Genomic DNA, 17,505 nt, shown 5'->3' with positions numbered 1-17,505 from the left:
CATGTATCAGCATCAAAATCATGTCCCTCATCTCTGGCACAGAAGATCAACATAAGCAGATACGCTGGGACTCCAGAGATTTTCTCCTTACTGTCCCGACAGACAGCAGCAGTGTTGGCTGCTCAGTGGCCACCATGGGTTCTCCACCTCTCATGGACAGTTCAGAAGGCTGGCAACAGACATTAAAAACACTCAACCAGTGATGGCAATGTCACCTGCAGGGAGTGAGAATTTCTTGGTGCTCAGAACTGTCATGAAGTGTGTCTAAGCCATGATATGAATATGAATGTACACAAAAGCTAGTCTTGCAAATGCTTTTCTAGTCAGCAACTGAATTTGTTGTTGTGCAAGATCTCTTACTACAGCTGACAATTTGGAAAAAGCCAGTAGCCTGATACCTTACAGAAAAAGCATCAACAGAAGTCAAATGAAGTTCGGCTGAAAACAGTAATGCAGCATTTATGTCTTTACAGAAGTAGGGAAGAGTGTTGCCTAAAATCTGGTCCATGAGATGAGCATATGGGTCTATGAGGTTTGCATAAAATCCTATGAAACTTTTAAAATAACATTTATGAAACTTTTAAAATAACATTGCTCTTAATTGTAAGAATGTAAGCTCTAAAATATAGCAGACTGAAAAGTGATCTTTGAACTTTCAATGTACCTTCAGCATCTGAAACCTCCTGCCTGCAACATTTCTTTACAACAACTGCATGATTTCTAACTATATGCATTAAAATGCCAAGGAACCCTGTAAAAGCTAACATTCATATCCATCTGTATTTTCCATAAACAATAAATTTTCAATGTATTTTCATGGTTTTCAATTCAGTGTTTGAAAGCTGGCAGTTAGTCATCAATTATTCCCCCCTCCTTTTCCAGATCTTACTTTGGTTTAGCACATCAAATATACCTAAAGCCAAATATTAACTTTCCATGAGCATTGTCACAGATTAACTTTCACTTAAAAACTTTTCCTTGAACAGAATAAAAGAAGTTGCAGAAAAATTAAACTCTAAATTAAACTCTGCCCAGATTAGTGAAACATTCAGAAATACTTTTCAAGCTATTTACTGATCTCTGATGCAAACATAATAGAAACAAAATGATACAAATCAAGATTGCCTCTTCCAAGTAAAGTGAGATAATATAAGATAAGAGGGATCATAAGCTTGTCAGGGTTGTGTTGCCTCATTTACTTCCTCAAGATTCCTGTGAAAATAATTTTCCCCATTCTTCCCCTTGTAAAGTTAGAATAATGCTAACAGCTTAAATGGAGTGTCAGGTTTATTGCTCACTCCCATAGAGAGAAGCTAAACATTACACATAGTCATAGAACTCCAGGTTACGAGAGACCTCACAGGATCACCTGGTCCCACTGCCTTGCTCAGAGCAGTAGCTTAAAACAATATGGGAAATAATAGTCTGAGATTGCCCTTTTATCCTGCCTATAACCAAGAACTATCACTTTAACAGAACTTCATGGCAATTTTATGCCCTTGTAAGCATTTCAAGGGTCTCCTGCTCTCCTGTGATTCCCTTCCCTGATATGCTTTATTATAGCAATGGAAGAAGATGCAGTTGAAAAGAATTCAATAGGTGGCACCAGAACACTAAAAAATCCTCTCAAAAAGAAAAGCAAAAGCATTTCCCCATGAAACCTTTTTGAGAGGTACTGGGTAAAATGAAGGAAAATCAAGAAGAATCTCAACACTCCAGACTGTTACTCTGAGATTAATAGGTATATTGCTACTCTTAATTTTCAAAAACATGTCCCAGCACTAACAATGTCTGAGCTAACCTCAGACTAACCAAGACAAAACTGTCTGCTCATGTTTATATTCTAAAACATAACTCTAGAAACTTGAAAGCTGAAATCCAAAAATATCTTTAAAATGTAATGAGGATGTCCAATCCCCCAAACACATGCTGTGCAGTACAAAAGCTTGATGATTGCCAAACTAAGCAAGTTGGTCTGAGTTTAAATGGGAACTACCCCAAAATTTTTCTCAGAGCTTAAACTGCATCCAACCATAAGACATTCTTAAGATGATATGTGTAGGATAACAAGGATAACATCAGATAACCCATATGGAAGAATTAGAGCATAGAAAAAGTTCCTACTACTATAGTAAGTTTTTAAGCTTCCCTCTCCCTTCTCTTGATTTGGCCACCAGTTGGTCTTAATCACATGCCCTGGAAAAAGGTATAACCAGCAGCTCATCCCTCAGGCAGCTAGGAGCCTGGCTAATCACTGTCATTCTCCTTCCTACCAGTCAATGGACAGAATGCAGCTGCTGCTTCAAAGAAAGGTTTGAGATGACAACAAAATACACCTATAACAAATGAGTTCATCACCCTTTCTCCTGAAAGCCCAAACAGGTACTGGCCCTGTGAGTGAAACATGGGAATACTGTGTTATTAAGTACTTTTGATGTTCAAAAAGAAGAGCAAATGGAAAAATCATGAAAGAATCCAGGCCACCAAAAAAAAAAAGCCAATCTCTCAAACCCCTAGGACAGGAGGCTCTCTGGGTCACATGTGGAGGTACAGGAGCTGCTGCATCACTCTGCAGTACTGACTCTGCACTCACTGCAGTGCTGTGGTTGCACCTGTATAAGAAATCCAGTTGTATAAGGAGACAGCTTTTTGCTGTCTTAGAAAAATGTTTTCACTTGGCAGGACCAAGCAACTCAACAGAAGACAACTAGGACCTACAATATGCTAAAAAATAAAAATATGTTTCAAGGAAGTCCAGGGTGTGATCTTCTTGAGCAGTAGGAAGAACCAGCACATGTTTCCTGTGTGCATGTGCTATTAATAACACAAACTCCAGCTGATAAGATGGAGATCCTGTTGAATCAGCATTAAGAGCCTAAAAATGCTATCATGTTTATAGGCGCAGAAATCCATTAGCTGATGACATGGAACACATCTTTTAATTCTATTCCACTGCTTAATTTGCAGTGAGTAAAATGGACCTGGCTTTGTATTTGCTGCTGGACTGGCCAGGAGGCTACACCTGCATGGCAGCAGCTCAGGCTGTCTGCTCTGAGCACAGGATTGCTGCAGGACTGCATTCCTCCACACACACAGCACAGAGCAATGTGGGAAGGAGGATGCTCTTCTAATAGTGTGTTTGGTGTTTTATCTAGCCTGGTGCCACACCAGCTGGCTCTTCACATCCAGCTGCACTCCTCATGTCTTTGCCAGAGCTGGGAGGGGGCAGAGGAAGTAATCCTTCCTCTCAGCCTCGTGTCTGTAAAACAGTTGGCAGCCGCGTTTTGCAGCCAGGAAAAATGCTTACTGATTCTGCAGAGCTGCTGCCCTTTTCCCAGGATCTCTCCAGCCTTTAGTACATTGGACAGACCCTAGCAACCCCCACCAGGCAGCATTTTACACCAAGCAACCAATGTAAGTCCAGATTCTGCCTTCCCTCTTTTCACAGCTGAACGGCACTGCTTCAGCAGGGTCAGGGCTCTTCACATCTGCACAGAAAGCAACAGGATGTGGTCTACTTGTTCAGATGGAGTAAAGCTCTTTGAGGGGGTCTCCTAGCAAACAGCACAGACATTGCAGCTCCCCTGCCAGCCAACTCTAAATTGCAAAAAAAAGAACAGTTCCTGGTGGGAGGTGAAGGGTGAGTAAGGCAAGGAGCCTTACAAAATGCTGCCAGCCGCCCTTTGATTTATTTTTAAACTTCAAGTGGGATAGGATGTAATTCACACCTGCTTTAAAGCTCCCTTGTGCTGCCAGAACCAGCTAACGAGACCTTAAAGTAAGTGAGCATCAGGCCAGAGATGCTACTGCTATTTTTGCTGAAAACACAAAACTGGGATCCATTGCTACTTTATAACCAAATCTGGGCAGACCTAAGAATAAACTAACAAACACTTAAACATCTGAGTAATTCTATACCACAGAGGAGCCCTCAAATTTTATAGGTGGGATCACATGTGCTGAAATGCTTTCATAACCAGAGACTACAGAATTACACTTTATTCTTTATCTCTAATTCTGGGGAAGAAAAAACTGATAATATTCCCAGTTTCTGGATGAACTGCTGCTTTTTGAAAATCGAGTAAAAGAATGCTATATAGACTTCATATTAAAAATATGTGAAATTTTTCATGCTCTGAGTCAAAAAATAACTAATCATTTGATTTACAGTATAGAATTTTCTCAGGTGACAGAGACATTTCTGAGGGTCGTAAAATAAAAATATATTCTTGTGTTAAATTGAAGATGAAGTGATCACTTCACTTCTAACTTATTCATTGTCTAATTGGTAAAAGTCTTCATAGCCCTATAGCAATCATAGAAGTTAGAACTAAATAAACATTACAATTTCTTTTCCACAGGCAATATTGACAACATTTATTTTCACCAGAAATTAGGGCTAAAATGTTGAAACTGTAAATTTTCATTTAACAGAAATTCTAAAGTGTTCTAATTAAGAAATGCCAATTTTTTGCTTTTGATATCTGGGTTTAATGTCCATTCTGACTTGTCAAAATGATAACTAAAATAGTTTCCATCTGATTTCTCAAAATATTTCTTTTTGCACAAGTTCATTACTAATTGCCTCCCAGAGCAACTCCTTCACACAGTGCATCACTCCCAAGAGCCTGATCCTGGCACTCTCTCCTGCCCCTGTAACCTTTGGTTAAGGCATTATCTGAGAGTCAAAGGCCTTTTTGTTCCCAAGCACCTGCCAGTGCTGAGGGCTGACTTGCAGTGGGAAGGCGTGGTCTGCCTGCAGAGCCCAGCTCAGGAGTGAGAGCTGCTCTAACTACAGCCAGTGATAGGATGTGGTGTTAGGCAATCTGTGAAAATTGACCTCTGAAATTAATGCTTGTTCTAAATCCCTCTCCTTGCTGTCCACCTTCCAAGACTGTAGTTACCCCTATCCTTCTCAAGTTCAGAGTCAACTGTGAGCATTAATCAGCATTTACAGCTATGGAGAAGGCAAAAAATTCAAATTAGCCAACAATCAATTACAAAGGGAACAACCAGAAGAAAGGGAGGGAATTAAAAATTCACAACTGACTGATACAAGGAGGAACACAATGTTACAATACATGTTGAATATTTCTGACCATTTTAAAAAAAAGTATTTTTCTGGTTCTGATTATGCAAAAGAAACATAGAAGTATATTTTTTCCAAAGGAAAATAAAAACACAGAGCAAAAGAGAAATTTCCCTGAAGAAACATTAATTTAATGGAAGTAATACTTGTTACCAATGATATGTAGAATTTCTCAAAACCATAAACCTGAAGTAGAACAAAAACCAAAAGCAGCAAATCAAATTCTTTTTGCCAACACAGTTCCTGCAAACCTAAAATAAATACCCAGGACTATTGTGTGTTTAGCAGTCAGAAGGAGGGGTTTTCTATCACTTGCACCAGACTTTAAATGACATTTTCAGCCTTCACAGGACAGCTTTGCAGTAACCCACTCACACAGCTACAGCTAACGACGCCTTTGCTGCCCTGTGGTTTCTCTCATGCTGTTTACTTCTGCCTTTCTTCTACAGAACCCTGCTCAAAAGGAAGAGGGTGCAGCATACTGTGGTTTTGAGCTTAAGTGCTTCCAAATGCAAACGGAGTTACCATAGCACCCACATGCCCAAGCAATCAGACTTATCTTAGTGCTAAACCACTTCTCTAGTGCAGTCATGAAACGTCCCTATTAAACTCCTTTTCATCACATTTGCATTTGTAATTACTTTCAGTTGCACAGGTTCATTAATATGATACAGTGAGGGGTGGCAATCTTTGGGATGAAGTCCAAACTGCTTTGCAGGGAGTCCTTGTCACCATGTGAATTGTCTGCAAGAAAGGAGAATATCAAACCCTGATGTAACAGTTCCTTCAGCTGTGAAATGCTGGGTACTCTCCACAGTCATTAAGAAACACCTTTGCATGAGGAATGAAAGACTGGCTGTGATATTTGTTTGTCAATTTTGTGCAACATGCAAAAAAATCTGTGTTCATATTTGCTTTACCCTTTATATATTTTCAGTATTTGTGCACAGAAAGTCTTGAGCCAGATTCATGTTGTTCTCATGCTAAACTTCTCTGCTCCCCAGGGCCAGTGCCTCTAACTTCAGTCATGACTTTTCCAGCCCTGCTGGATCCTTCCTTGATCTTCCTTTCCCCCATCTACCTTGAACAGAAACACTTGCTCCATATTGCTCTGCTTAATGGCACTGACAGAATGGTTCTGGATTTGCTGGATGTATATTGTTTATGGCAAGCAGGAGGAGGAAAGAACTTACACCTATTTTATCATCCTCTCAAGTTGTACTCCCACGATTTTTGCAATTGCTGACTCTATTGGTCACAGGAAGCTGTGGAGAACAGCAGAAGACAGCTCAGTTCTCAAGAGTTTTGATCAGAAAAAAAAGGCTACAGCTGAGCAGCCTGACTGACTGACTTGGTGAAGAGTGTGAGGCAGGGGCAAACTTAATTTCAATCCCTTCATTGGACCATGGCTTATTTGAATATCTGACTCACTTCTCTGCTTCTCAGAGACAGATATCTTTGAGTTTCTTCAAGATTAAAGCATTATCTGGTTTTGTACATCTTCCTGATAGATTATAACTTTTATGTAATTTTGCCAGCAATAGAAAATGGGTCTTTTGCCCAAAAAAACAAAATCAACTTTCTCTAAACTGTCTTTCATTAGCTCAAATTCAAACCATAAACAGTTTAGTACCATTTGTAGAGTAGGGGAGGCTGTAAGTAAATGATGTTGAAGGTCTAGTTTTACCTAAGTCTTTCTGTGAGTCTGGGATTCTAAAATCAGCATTTTAGCCACTGATAACATAAAGCCTGTTGAAATCAGAAATACCTTCTGTTTCTCAGAGTTCTATTAGCATGAAATCCTTGGATCAACAGCTCTGTACTTACTGGGAGCATTATGCCAGTGAGGACTCTAATCAGTGATTTTCAAAAAGATTCAGCTTTTTAAAAAGAACATTTTTTTCAAGAACTGACATCTGCCTGTGAGTTATTCCCTTTCATAATAATATTTGTCTCTGATCCACTGCTATGTTAAACACCCTACCAAACCTTTGCAAAAAATCTTTGTTGCACTGCAGATTTTTTACTGATAAAAGATATATAAATGTACCACAGGAGCTCCATGGTTTCACCTTGGCCAAGGGCTGAGGGCAAGGTAAGCAGTGGTGGCACACAGACTCAAGCCAGCAGGACCAGAGTGTGACAAATGAAGAGCAACAGCTCACCAGAGAGCAATACTGAATAACTGCTGCAAAGGTGTAGCAGCACTGACAGCACCTGAGTGTCATGCCCCTCAGCAGAGGCAGCTGGGGACAGAGAGAATCCAGAGCCCCCAAGGCTGCAGTCGCAGAGCTCCTCTGGCCTAGTGACACAGGTGAATGTACAGCTGCAGTTACACCGTTCCCAGAGCTTTTCCTTTCACCAAGGTAATTCAGTACTGCTGCAAAAATCACACTTTTCAGACAGTCCTGTGAAAACATTTCTGATACTTCTAGGAGATGGCAACTGGCTCAAAGGAGTGCTGCTCTGAGTGATACAGCGATGTTTGGTGCTTCTGAAACAACCCTATCACAGAGTCAAATGCTGGGGCTGGGGGATTCAGCTGCTGTCTTGGATGAGAACAGGTCTCGTGGTTCAAATAGGCACATTGGAGTCAGAGTGAAGATCTGAGGGAGAATCTGCCTTTATCTACTCACAGAATTAAACACTACATTTTAATTGAATTATCTGATGATTGTGCAGTTCAGGCCTAAAGAAAACTAGTTGCTGCATTCCACAGTAGAGAATGCATGAGCCATTGCTCAGTACCTCTGGTCACTGGAGGGTTTTATTGTGCTTAGTTACTCTGCCTGCAAAGCCTCAGCCTTTGAAAGATTCACAAATCAGAATAAAGATGTGGCACAAAAATTTCCTTTTCCAATGATCTGTCATTTGTATTTCTGTGACTTCTTGCTCCAAGCTTAACAGGACCCTCAGCAGTCCCTGTGCTCCATGAGGTGAAGTCCCAGCCTCACATCTTCAAGCAGCAATGCTCTAAACTATCCTGCTAGTCTCAGTCATCGCCTATGACCCAGATTTCTTCCAGCATGAAGAGAAGATCCTAACCAGCACTGGCTGATAGACAACTAGCTTCTGTTTCTTGAAAGGATAGAGAGTACAGAGGAAAAAAATCATGCAGCTCAGTGGAGAACCGTTCCCATACCAACTCTGCCTGCTGGGCAGCTTCCTCGCCCTCCCGGGGCTGCCAGCTGCAGCCAGCAAACTCTCTTTGTTTCAAGGGACACTGATTTTACTTGGCTACTATCTTCACTTTTTCTTTTTCCTCCAGACATTCAGGCCAAAATTTATCAGAATTGAATATCCTTCATCAAATATGCTACTGAAAAACATTTTTATTTCCCATAAAATAGTCTGACAGCCAGGATTCACTGACCAACAGCTAAATCAACTGCATTCTTGTTAGGGTGCAATTTAAAACACAGTAATCTATACACAGAAAATGTTGATAGGAATCATCATGTAAGGGTCAGATTCTACCAGCATTATTCATGCAAAAATCATTTTGAAAGTAATACATTCAGTGATGCATATCATTATCTTCCAGAACACTGCCTGTTAAAATTTATCATTCATTTTTTTATTATTTCCCTGGAGGTGTTTAAGAAAAGGCTGGATATGGTACTTAATTCCATGGTCCAGCTGACAAGGTGGTGTTATGTCATAGATTAGACTCAATGATCTCAAAAGTCTTATCCAACCTAGTTAATTCTGGGATTCTGTGAAAAGCAGAAATTACACTATTTAAATTAATCAAAATGTCCTATATTTGATGTGTGGCCTGAAATCCATCTTGTCTTCAGCTAGTGAAACAAATTGGAACTGTGACCAAGTCCTACCCAGGAATTCCACTTTCTACTCACTTAACTGAATGAGTGGCTCTATGTACCCTCCATGTCTATGTCTCTCTAACATCTCATGCAAAGTGGAGATAATGGCATATTGCAATTAGAAAATAATTTAAAATTATGAAGTTCGCAGACAAGGGATCTGAAAGTGACATAAAAAAATATGCCCACATCCGTCTGATTGCATAAACAGGAACAGGCTGCAAAGAGAGAAACTCCTTGAACTTGAGCTCCCCAGAATGCCCTGCACACACTTACAAAAGCTCCTCACTATCTCAAAATCTGGATTGCAAAACCTGGGTTCTGTCCCTTCAGGGAAGCTGAGCAGCTGAGCAGGTCAAGAAGGGGCCCTTACTTCATGTCACATCAAAAGCAATGATGAACAGATTTCAGAAGAGAGCACAGTCCACACAACTCCTCTGGAATTCAATAAAAACATTAAGTGAAAGTGATTTCTTGGTCCCTCTCCTTCTTTATTTTTCTTTTGGAACCAGATCAGTAATTTTGGTACCCAGCACTGGGCCTTTCACTGCATTTTAAATGTGTCTTTTTTTTTCCTCTTTCTCCATTTGCTATTTTCATTGTAACAAACAGGAGACGTGAGATCCAAGTTTAACGAACCACCTGATAATCACAAGCAAAGAGAGGTGAAAACAGTTCATCTAATTTTTCTTTAAATCCTGTGCTGATCATCCTTTTCTAAAAGACTGTATGCTGAGTGTTTCAGGAAATAGAAATAAAGGCACAGAACGGAAGGACTCCACTCTGCTCACAGGGATTGTGGTGTCCCATAATCCAGCAAAAATCTAAAGTTCGTGTTCCTCAAGATTTGAACAAGACTGATTTCAGTATCTCTTTAAATAATTCAAGGCAAAAAGAACAAAAATAGTCTGTGCTTCCATCTTTTGCCTGTGGAAGGCAATTTTCATTAGGATTTCAAGTTTCCTTTTTTATTATAATTTTTTATTTTAAAGGTCTTAAATTAATGGTCTGGGAAATAAAAGAAAAATCAAAGAATAAGGATGCTAGACAGGAATTTATTTAGGAAAAGAATTGTATGGACCTTTCAATTTATAGGGGCCCACAGAAAGCCCTCAGGCCAAAGTTAAGAGAACGTCCAATTTCATGCTCCAAATAATTTTACACTCTTTATATAGGCACAGCTATTCACAAGCTGGAAAATACCACAGACCTGTAAACATTTCTTATGTCTAATAATAAGAAATGTGTATATGGCAGCATTACATATCTGACAATAACAAATCCCACTTGGAGGTGGGAGGTCAGAAACCCAATTGGATTTGTGACACAAGCATCAGTTTGTACACACACATCCCCAGATGGAGCAATTTGGAATTAGTGTGTGTACAGTCTGCTGTGATGACAGATGAAAAAGCTGAAGCAGAAAGACACAAGTATGTGCAAATGTGGGTAAGGCTTTTCTAAGTCTATACTTTTACAGCATTTGGTTGAAATAGTGGTGAATGTATGGCCACATGAACTGGTAACATTTACTGCTCTTTAATTTTTAATATGGAAATATATAAGTTTTTTTCAGTTGTGTAGACTAAGGCACTTGAAGATATTATTCAGCACCTATTATTTTACATTTCATATGTATGCCCCACAAACTGATAATAACTACACTAAAAAAGACAAAACCTTCTGGTAGGTGTTCAAGGAAGCACAGAAATTTGTTACTTGTCATTTACTTCAGTAGGAATTAAGTACAACTTGAAAAAAGATCATAGTCTGAAGAAAGATAATGTGAATCAAGACTTCTATAGAGTCTGGCATGTAACAGATCTCTTAATAACCCCCCAGCAGCACATAGAAGCAGGAAGTAGGCACTGGCAGTGCTTAATTCAGCACTCAGCTCTGTTGGCTCAGGAAAGCACATGAGCCTTCTCTGTACCTCCATTTGGTGCACAGAGACCACCTCAAGTGTGGGATCACCTGGAATTCCATGGGCTGCTCTGCACCAGTGTGTAAACTGTTAGGAGTACTTGGATAAACAACTATGAGCAAAGCCCTGCACAACCTACAGCATCCTCACTCAAATTCTTTACCAAATTTTTCAGTTTTCATTATACTTGATGCTGAAACAGAAACTTTCAAGCTAGTTTAATTAATATTAAAAATATGAAAGACCATTTTTAATGGTGCCCAACATTAGCAGGCAACCAAGAAAAAAAGGAGATTGTAGCATTTTAGTCAGGATTATCAAGAATACCCTAATGAGCATAAGCTTTGAAAAATCTACAAAAAAGCAAAACTCTAGCTTCTTTATTTCCATTTTGCCACATAAGATCCTTCTGTAGGATATTCCATGGTCAAGGATGATGGTCAAGAAATTCCATGGTCAAGATGCTCTGCTCATCTGCTGACAAATAATAAATTCTGCCTTGTTAACACAATGTGATCCTTCTTTCCTTTTGGATATAAAATATGTTCTTTATATACATTTACATAAGCAAGACCCAAAGAAATTAAGGACAAATGAACCTTATCTGCAGTGACAAGAGCACAAAGCAGTCTGAAATAATGCAATGAAAGATATGTCCAACTGTTTTCAAGGTTGACAGGGTCAAAAGAAAGCTTTACAAAGACTTTTGAACTTTCAAGAAAATAAGGAACACAATGATCAGGGAATGGAACCCTGTACCAAGGATATAATGTGTTTCTGTTAGGGTACAAATAGCCAACCCTCCAGGGCCACAGCAGATGGTGTAACAGAAAATTGAATTAAAGGCTATTAATTCATTTTTGGCACATGTATGAGGCCAACAGCCACCCCAAAGGAACAGGATTCTCTGATGAATGGAAATGGAACTTATTAACAGAATTGTCCAATGAATGCAAGAAGTGCCACTAATGGTCCCCAACATCTCCTACACTGAGCTGAGATCCCCTTGCTCAATCCCACATCATGAGTGACTGGGAACTGGCAGATAGAGGAGCTGGCTCTGCAGAGATGAGTGGCTGATGGCTCAGTGGGATGCCACAGCACTTGGTATCATGAGGAACTTCTCACATTAGAACCACTGCAATCTACTTGACCGTGGCTTTGGTCTACATTACATGAGGAATAGTGGCCTCTTGCCAGAGCATGGGCCCTCCAGCCAGGAGTGCAAGTGCTTTTACTTGTGCAAAGGTGCACAGTGCTAAAATAGCTTAACTGCCAAGCTTGTTTTGTCTTTCGGTTTTAAGTTACTGGCAGCTGCTAATGAAAGTCATCTTTTACCTCATCAAAGTTAATGAGCTTTGGCACTGCACTCCTGAATGCGGCTGTAAAAGTCCTGCTTCCGCCAGGAGCTGTTACTGCTTGTTCAGGGGCCTCTCTGCTGGCATTGCTGTACTGTGGAATCCTGTCCTTTTTGGCTATGACTCATCACAGCCAGTCAGCCACACAATCTAACTCCCTTTTCAGTTTAAATCAGCTTCAGGTTAGATTTGAGTGGCTTAACTATGGGAGGGCTCCCATTGTCTTGTTTCTGCCTTCAGACCTTAGGGGACAAAGCTGAGAGTCAATGCTGGTATTTATCCATTAGTCAGTTCCAAGTTTTGCTTTGGCAGAGATATAGAGACACCACATAAAGCAGATAAAACCCACTGCAGTCCACCACATCAGCAGGAAGGGGCAGGGGAATTATTTTAACACTTAAAAGCAGATAAAACTCTTGCTACATGTGTTTGGTCTGTAGCATAAGTTTGACAAAATGTCTGCCTCTGTTTCTTCCCAGGCTCTGTGTTAATGCTGACACTGACAACAGCTTATGGAGCACAGCTAACATGTGAATGGGCTCAGAGAGGGGGCTGGGGGCTTGGGCAAGAGCTGCAGGGCGCCAGTGCCTTCTGCACAGCCACCCAACAATGCCACTCTCCATTGTGCAGCTTAAAATTGCAAAAGCCGTATGTGATTGGCTGCTTTTTGCCCTATTTTTTGCCTCCTGCCCTCCCTGCCAGCCAATGTAGGAGCTCCTGACTCGATGCTCCTTCAGCAGGTGACCTCTAAACTGCAATGGCCCCACGTTCAGGGGGCTGGTCCCTACCTGCCTGGCTCCTCATTATCTTATCTTTGTGCATCTGATTACAACACACTCAGGAAACACAACTCTGATGATACCCCCACAGCACAATCTGAAAGATGTGTTCAGTCTAACACTAGTCAAAAACTGACATGCTCTTGCACCAGTTTCACTAGGAACTTACAGCTGCTTCAGACCTGCCACCTAAACTGCCATTTAGGAACCTTGAGAGTTTGCTATCTCTCTTCCAACTGGATCAGAAATTCTGAAATTCAGAGGTGATCAGATCACAAGGATTAGTTCAATCTCATACAGAGACAGTAGTTCAGATTTGCTTGCCCAGCAAGCCTGTGATGCATAACCATATTACTATGTTTATCTTCCTGGTCTTGACCAGTTTTCATGGAGATAATAAGGTTTGACTTCAGTAAACTAAGAAGCTCAATTAAAATTTGTACTTCTTTTCAAATGACCTACTGATTTCAGAAGAATTTCCAAAATAGACCACTCAGCCCTATTTAATAACTTATTGCTAAAGTTCAATTAAAGTTGCTAACATTATAGAGTAATAAAAGGAGAATACCTACTTCTCTGGTTAATAACTTAATCTGAAACATATATGTATTTAAAAAATCAAACACAGTTGAATTTTTCAATAATTTTAAGCTGCATATTCAACATCTTTGGTACAAGGGTAACAGATACAGGAACTGGCAGCAAGTAATGATTACAGATGTACAAGAAGAGTTGCATTAGCTACCAGTTTTGTGAATTTATTCCTGTTCACCTGCAAACCTAATATGGCAGAGAAGCAGCCAGAGCTGGTTTTGCTCTTCCTCTGCCGTCAGCAGGAAGAGTTGCATGAGCAGAGGGTTAAGCTACCAAGGCACACTTTCAACCGTGCACAGTATAAGGCCTATCAAGTATAACTTTTTAGTCTTTGCTGTTTTTTTAACAGCATTTGGAACTAATGGACTTATTTCAATTTCAATTTCCTGGTATATGGCAGTCAGCAAGAACTAAATGGTGTGACAGGATGTGGGTGCCTGAATTTTATCTCCATTTAGCAGAGCACTGGTCTGCACTTAGCAAAGCAGCTCTCAGCTTGCATTGCCAGCAAGCACCTTCCTTTTCCCAGGCAAGGCTGCCTGTCAACCCACAAATGAGTAAACTTCCTCACTAAGCTAAGGGGAATGGTGGCAATGGACAGAAGCATTAACACTTCAGCCTACATTGTTTGAAGACACAGAATTTTGCAAAACTAAAGAACCAGAAAGTGTAGTTGCCCTAATGATTCATTTTTTCTTCATTTTTAGAGTGTTTTTTAGCTACAACAACACAGACAACCATCACAATGACACACACTTTGTGGTACACTATGGGATGGCAAATATCTAAGAACAGACTGTCATTTCCCTTCTGTGTGCACTGCACAGAATATCCAGAGACTATCCTGGGCCAGGATGAGCAGAGCTGCCCAGTACAAACATCCTAAGTACTTCTTTCTTTTATCCTTCAGCTATTACTATTTCAAGTATTTTTTAACTACGGAAACTTCATTGATCTATCTAAAGTCCAAAGAGCCACCATTATTAAAATTATGATTGCCTGGCTACCTCTACCAAAGCAGCTGATGCTCAGGCAGCTGTATGGTTTTTTTTTAATTGGAATTTCATATTCATAAGTCCTGCAAGAAATGCTGGGTGAATTCCACAACATTCAGCTCTGAAACTCTTCCTAAAGACAGCACCCACAAGTTGGGTTTTTTTAAGCTTATTCATAAGCTTTTCTTTCCTAAAAGAAAATCTAGCATTAGTTTAAAAAACAAATTTAAAAAAGAAGGCAAAAGGTCCCATTTCTGCTCTTCCCCAGTGCTCCCAGAAGCAAACACCTTGTGCTGTTAAACTGCTGGGCCCCCTCCTCACACCACTAACAGATTGTAGCCAACCCTGCCTTCTACTGTTGCCTTAGACTTTCCAGCACTGAACAGGAATCTCTCTGGAGCTGACTGCATGAAAACTTGGTAAAAAGGCACTTTAGTCTTCAGTTTTATTGCTTCTAGTACTTTTTGCAGATCCATTGAGCTATTCACAGCTTTTCTCATACATTGGAATAATATGTTAATTAATTATGGTTTATATGATTTCCTGAATTAATTTCTTCATTTTGGTAATAATTACTTTGAATTTTATCCACAGTAGTAGATATCTTTATTTAGTATCTCTTTAGATGGATTTTGATCTTCAGAAAACCACTCCTACCTACACAAACACTCATAACCCAGCCTTTATTTTTTTCTCTGGCTTTACTGCTCCCTCTCCATTTAGCCTGAGGCACACACTTGCACAGTGTGTTGTCATAATTTCCTGAAAGGTTCTAGGATTTCAGTTTATATTTGTATACTTTCTTTCCATACATTCTGAAATGCTTTCTCCTAGAGCTAACTTTTAAACTCTTGTCCTAGAGAAGACCAGAGCTCATATTCTGCACAAATAGCACTGGGGATTTCAAAGGAGATGTAACTTTTACTGTTTAAATTACACCCAGAAGATAGCATATATACTTTCAATACATTGCATTTATGTAACATGCTCAAATCTCTCACTTTCTAAGTGTGCATAGATTTTTACAATACTAACTCCAAATACTTCTCATAATACAGAAGCTCTTCATGGTGTATCTCTGCCACTGCCTTAAACTGTGCAAGCAGTCCTTTGGTTAGGTATGCTGGGAGCTTGATACAACTCAGTGAATTAACTCTTCTTTGTATGCCAAATTTCCAGTCTAACTTCATGGTGTTTGCAGTGAGATTCTACAAATGTGTGCCTTGTCCTCATAAAGAAGAATGCAAACTCAATTAGTGTGCACTCCCAAGCACTGGGAATGGAGGATTATTCAGTCCATTAAGACAAATCACTGCATCTGCACATTGTTACCTGTGCTTTTTTAAAGTAGAATATATCCTCTGTGAAAAGGTATCAGTTAAAACATGACATTAAACCAAGCCATGAGGTTTTTTTTTAGGTAAAAAGTGGTGACTTACTACAGCAAGAGCAAATCAATCACTGGAAAAATTGCACACTGCCCAAGAGTATGATGAAAGGCATCCAAATGGCCTCAAGTTCCATCCTTGATGCAGCAGTAGAAATGGATGAATATCACTATACCAACAATCCTGACAATGCTTCCAAGATTGCAGGTCCAGATCAAGCACCTGACACCAAAGGGGAAGCACCTCCATCTGCCCCACTACATGAAGGAAGCCTAAACCTGCAGAAGAGATGGAAGCAGCCACGTGTGTCAGGGTGACTTCCTGGACAGCCAGAGGGCTGACAGCCAGGCAAGGATGTCACACCATACTCCTCTCCTACCTTATCATTTTTATAGATTTCTTTTTATTTCATAGTTTGCATAATTAAGCTTTTTGAAAAGATCCCTATTAATCAGTTTCTCTAATTTACACTTAAAAACCCCTTATTATTAAAGAAAAAAAATATCTGCATAACAAAATTACAAATATTAGAAAACAGCAAAAATCAGTTATTTCAATAAAGTTGCCCTGACAGACATATCATAAATGTCAGTGGAAAGAAATACAGAAAATTCATTCTGTTTAATTATTAATCTGCTGACAGCACAAAGGTAGTGCAATGGACCTGGGTGTGTCCTTGAAATTGTAAGCAGGAAAGTGGTCAGAATTTGTTTTGCAGAAGATGAACAACCCCTGCATCTCCACAAAACCCTTTGAACCTCCCAGATGTGGAAAATCTGCCCACTGTGGTGTTTAAATTTCTTTTTTGTTTCTGTAGCATGCAGACAATTCCTATCCAAATTGAGAAACTAAGCAATCTCTTTTATTTCCTCTGTTTTCCCCATAACAAGGCTTCACCTGTGAAGAAGGCACAAACTGGGCTGATGCTTGCCAACTTGATCATTATATTAATAAATCCATCAAAACAATATTAGAAAGACTCCCAGTAAGACTGCAAGCACTGGACAATAAAACAATATTAAATCTAATTCCTTTTAATAAAGAATCATCAAAGAGCTGAAATTCAGAAAGAATTTTCAATATTAAAACAACAGCAGGAATTATAAAGATAATGAGTAGAGAGACCAAGCTAGGATGTATTTGCAATCAAACTGATTTCTCCTCCAGCAACTGCATTGTGAAGCATCTAGACGGAATCTGTGGTCAAGAAACATCTAACATTTCAAAAACTCAGCATCACACACTGTCAGCCATTCCCAGGATTATTATGAGTGAAATCTCCTGTCTCTATATGACAAGAAGTCATAGGGATTTGGATTTGAGCTTGTTTTTGAGCCAAAAGCTTTGAAGCACTTTTTGTCCTGAAACATGGCATCACAATGAATTTTGTGACAGATCATTTCCCTAATGATCACATTTCCTGTAGTGAGGCTTTTCATCTTCCTCTATGACTGCACCAACACTGCAACAACACACACTCTGCAACACCTTCCACCTCCAGTGAAAAGGCTCTTACAGTCCCTTAGATTGAAAGAGGACTCAACGAAATGT

General features: G+C 39.8%; 1 protein-coding gene across 1 annotated transcript in view; it reads right to left on the bottom strand.

Annotated features, from left to right (window-relative positions):
- PTPRC (protein tyrosine phosphatase receptor type C) overlaps positions 1-17,505 on the bottom strand; it is a 55,991-nt gene that overhangs the window by 24,164 nt on the left and 14,322 nt on the right. The gene's annotated exons all lie outside the window — the stretch shown is intronic.

This window comes from Melospiza georgiana, chromosome 9 (assembly GCF_028018845.1).
Source record: "Melospiza georgiana isolate bMelGeo1 chromosome 9, bMelGeo1.pri, whole genome shotgun sequence".
Lineage (NCBI taxonomy): Eukaryota > Metazoa > Chordata > Aves > Passeriformes > Passerellidae > Melospiza > Melospiza georgiana.
The sequence above is the reverse complement of the archived record's forward strand: the minus strand, read 5'-3'. Positions and strand labels throughout refer to the sequence as shown.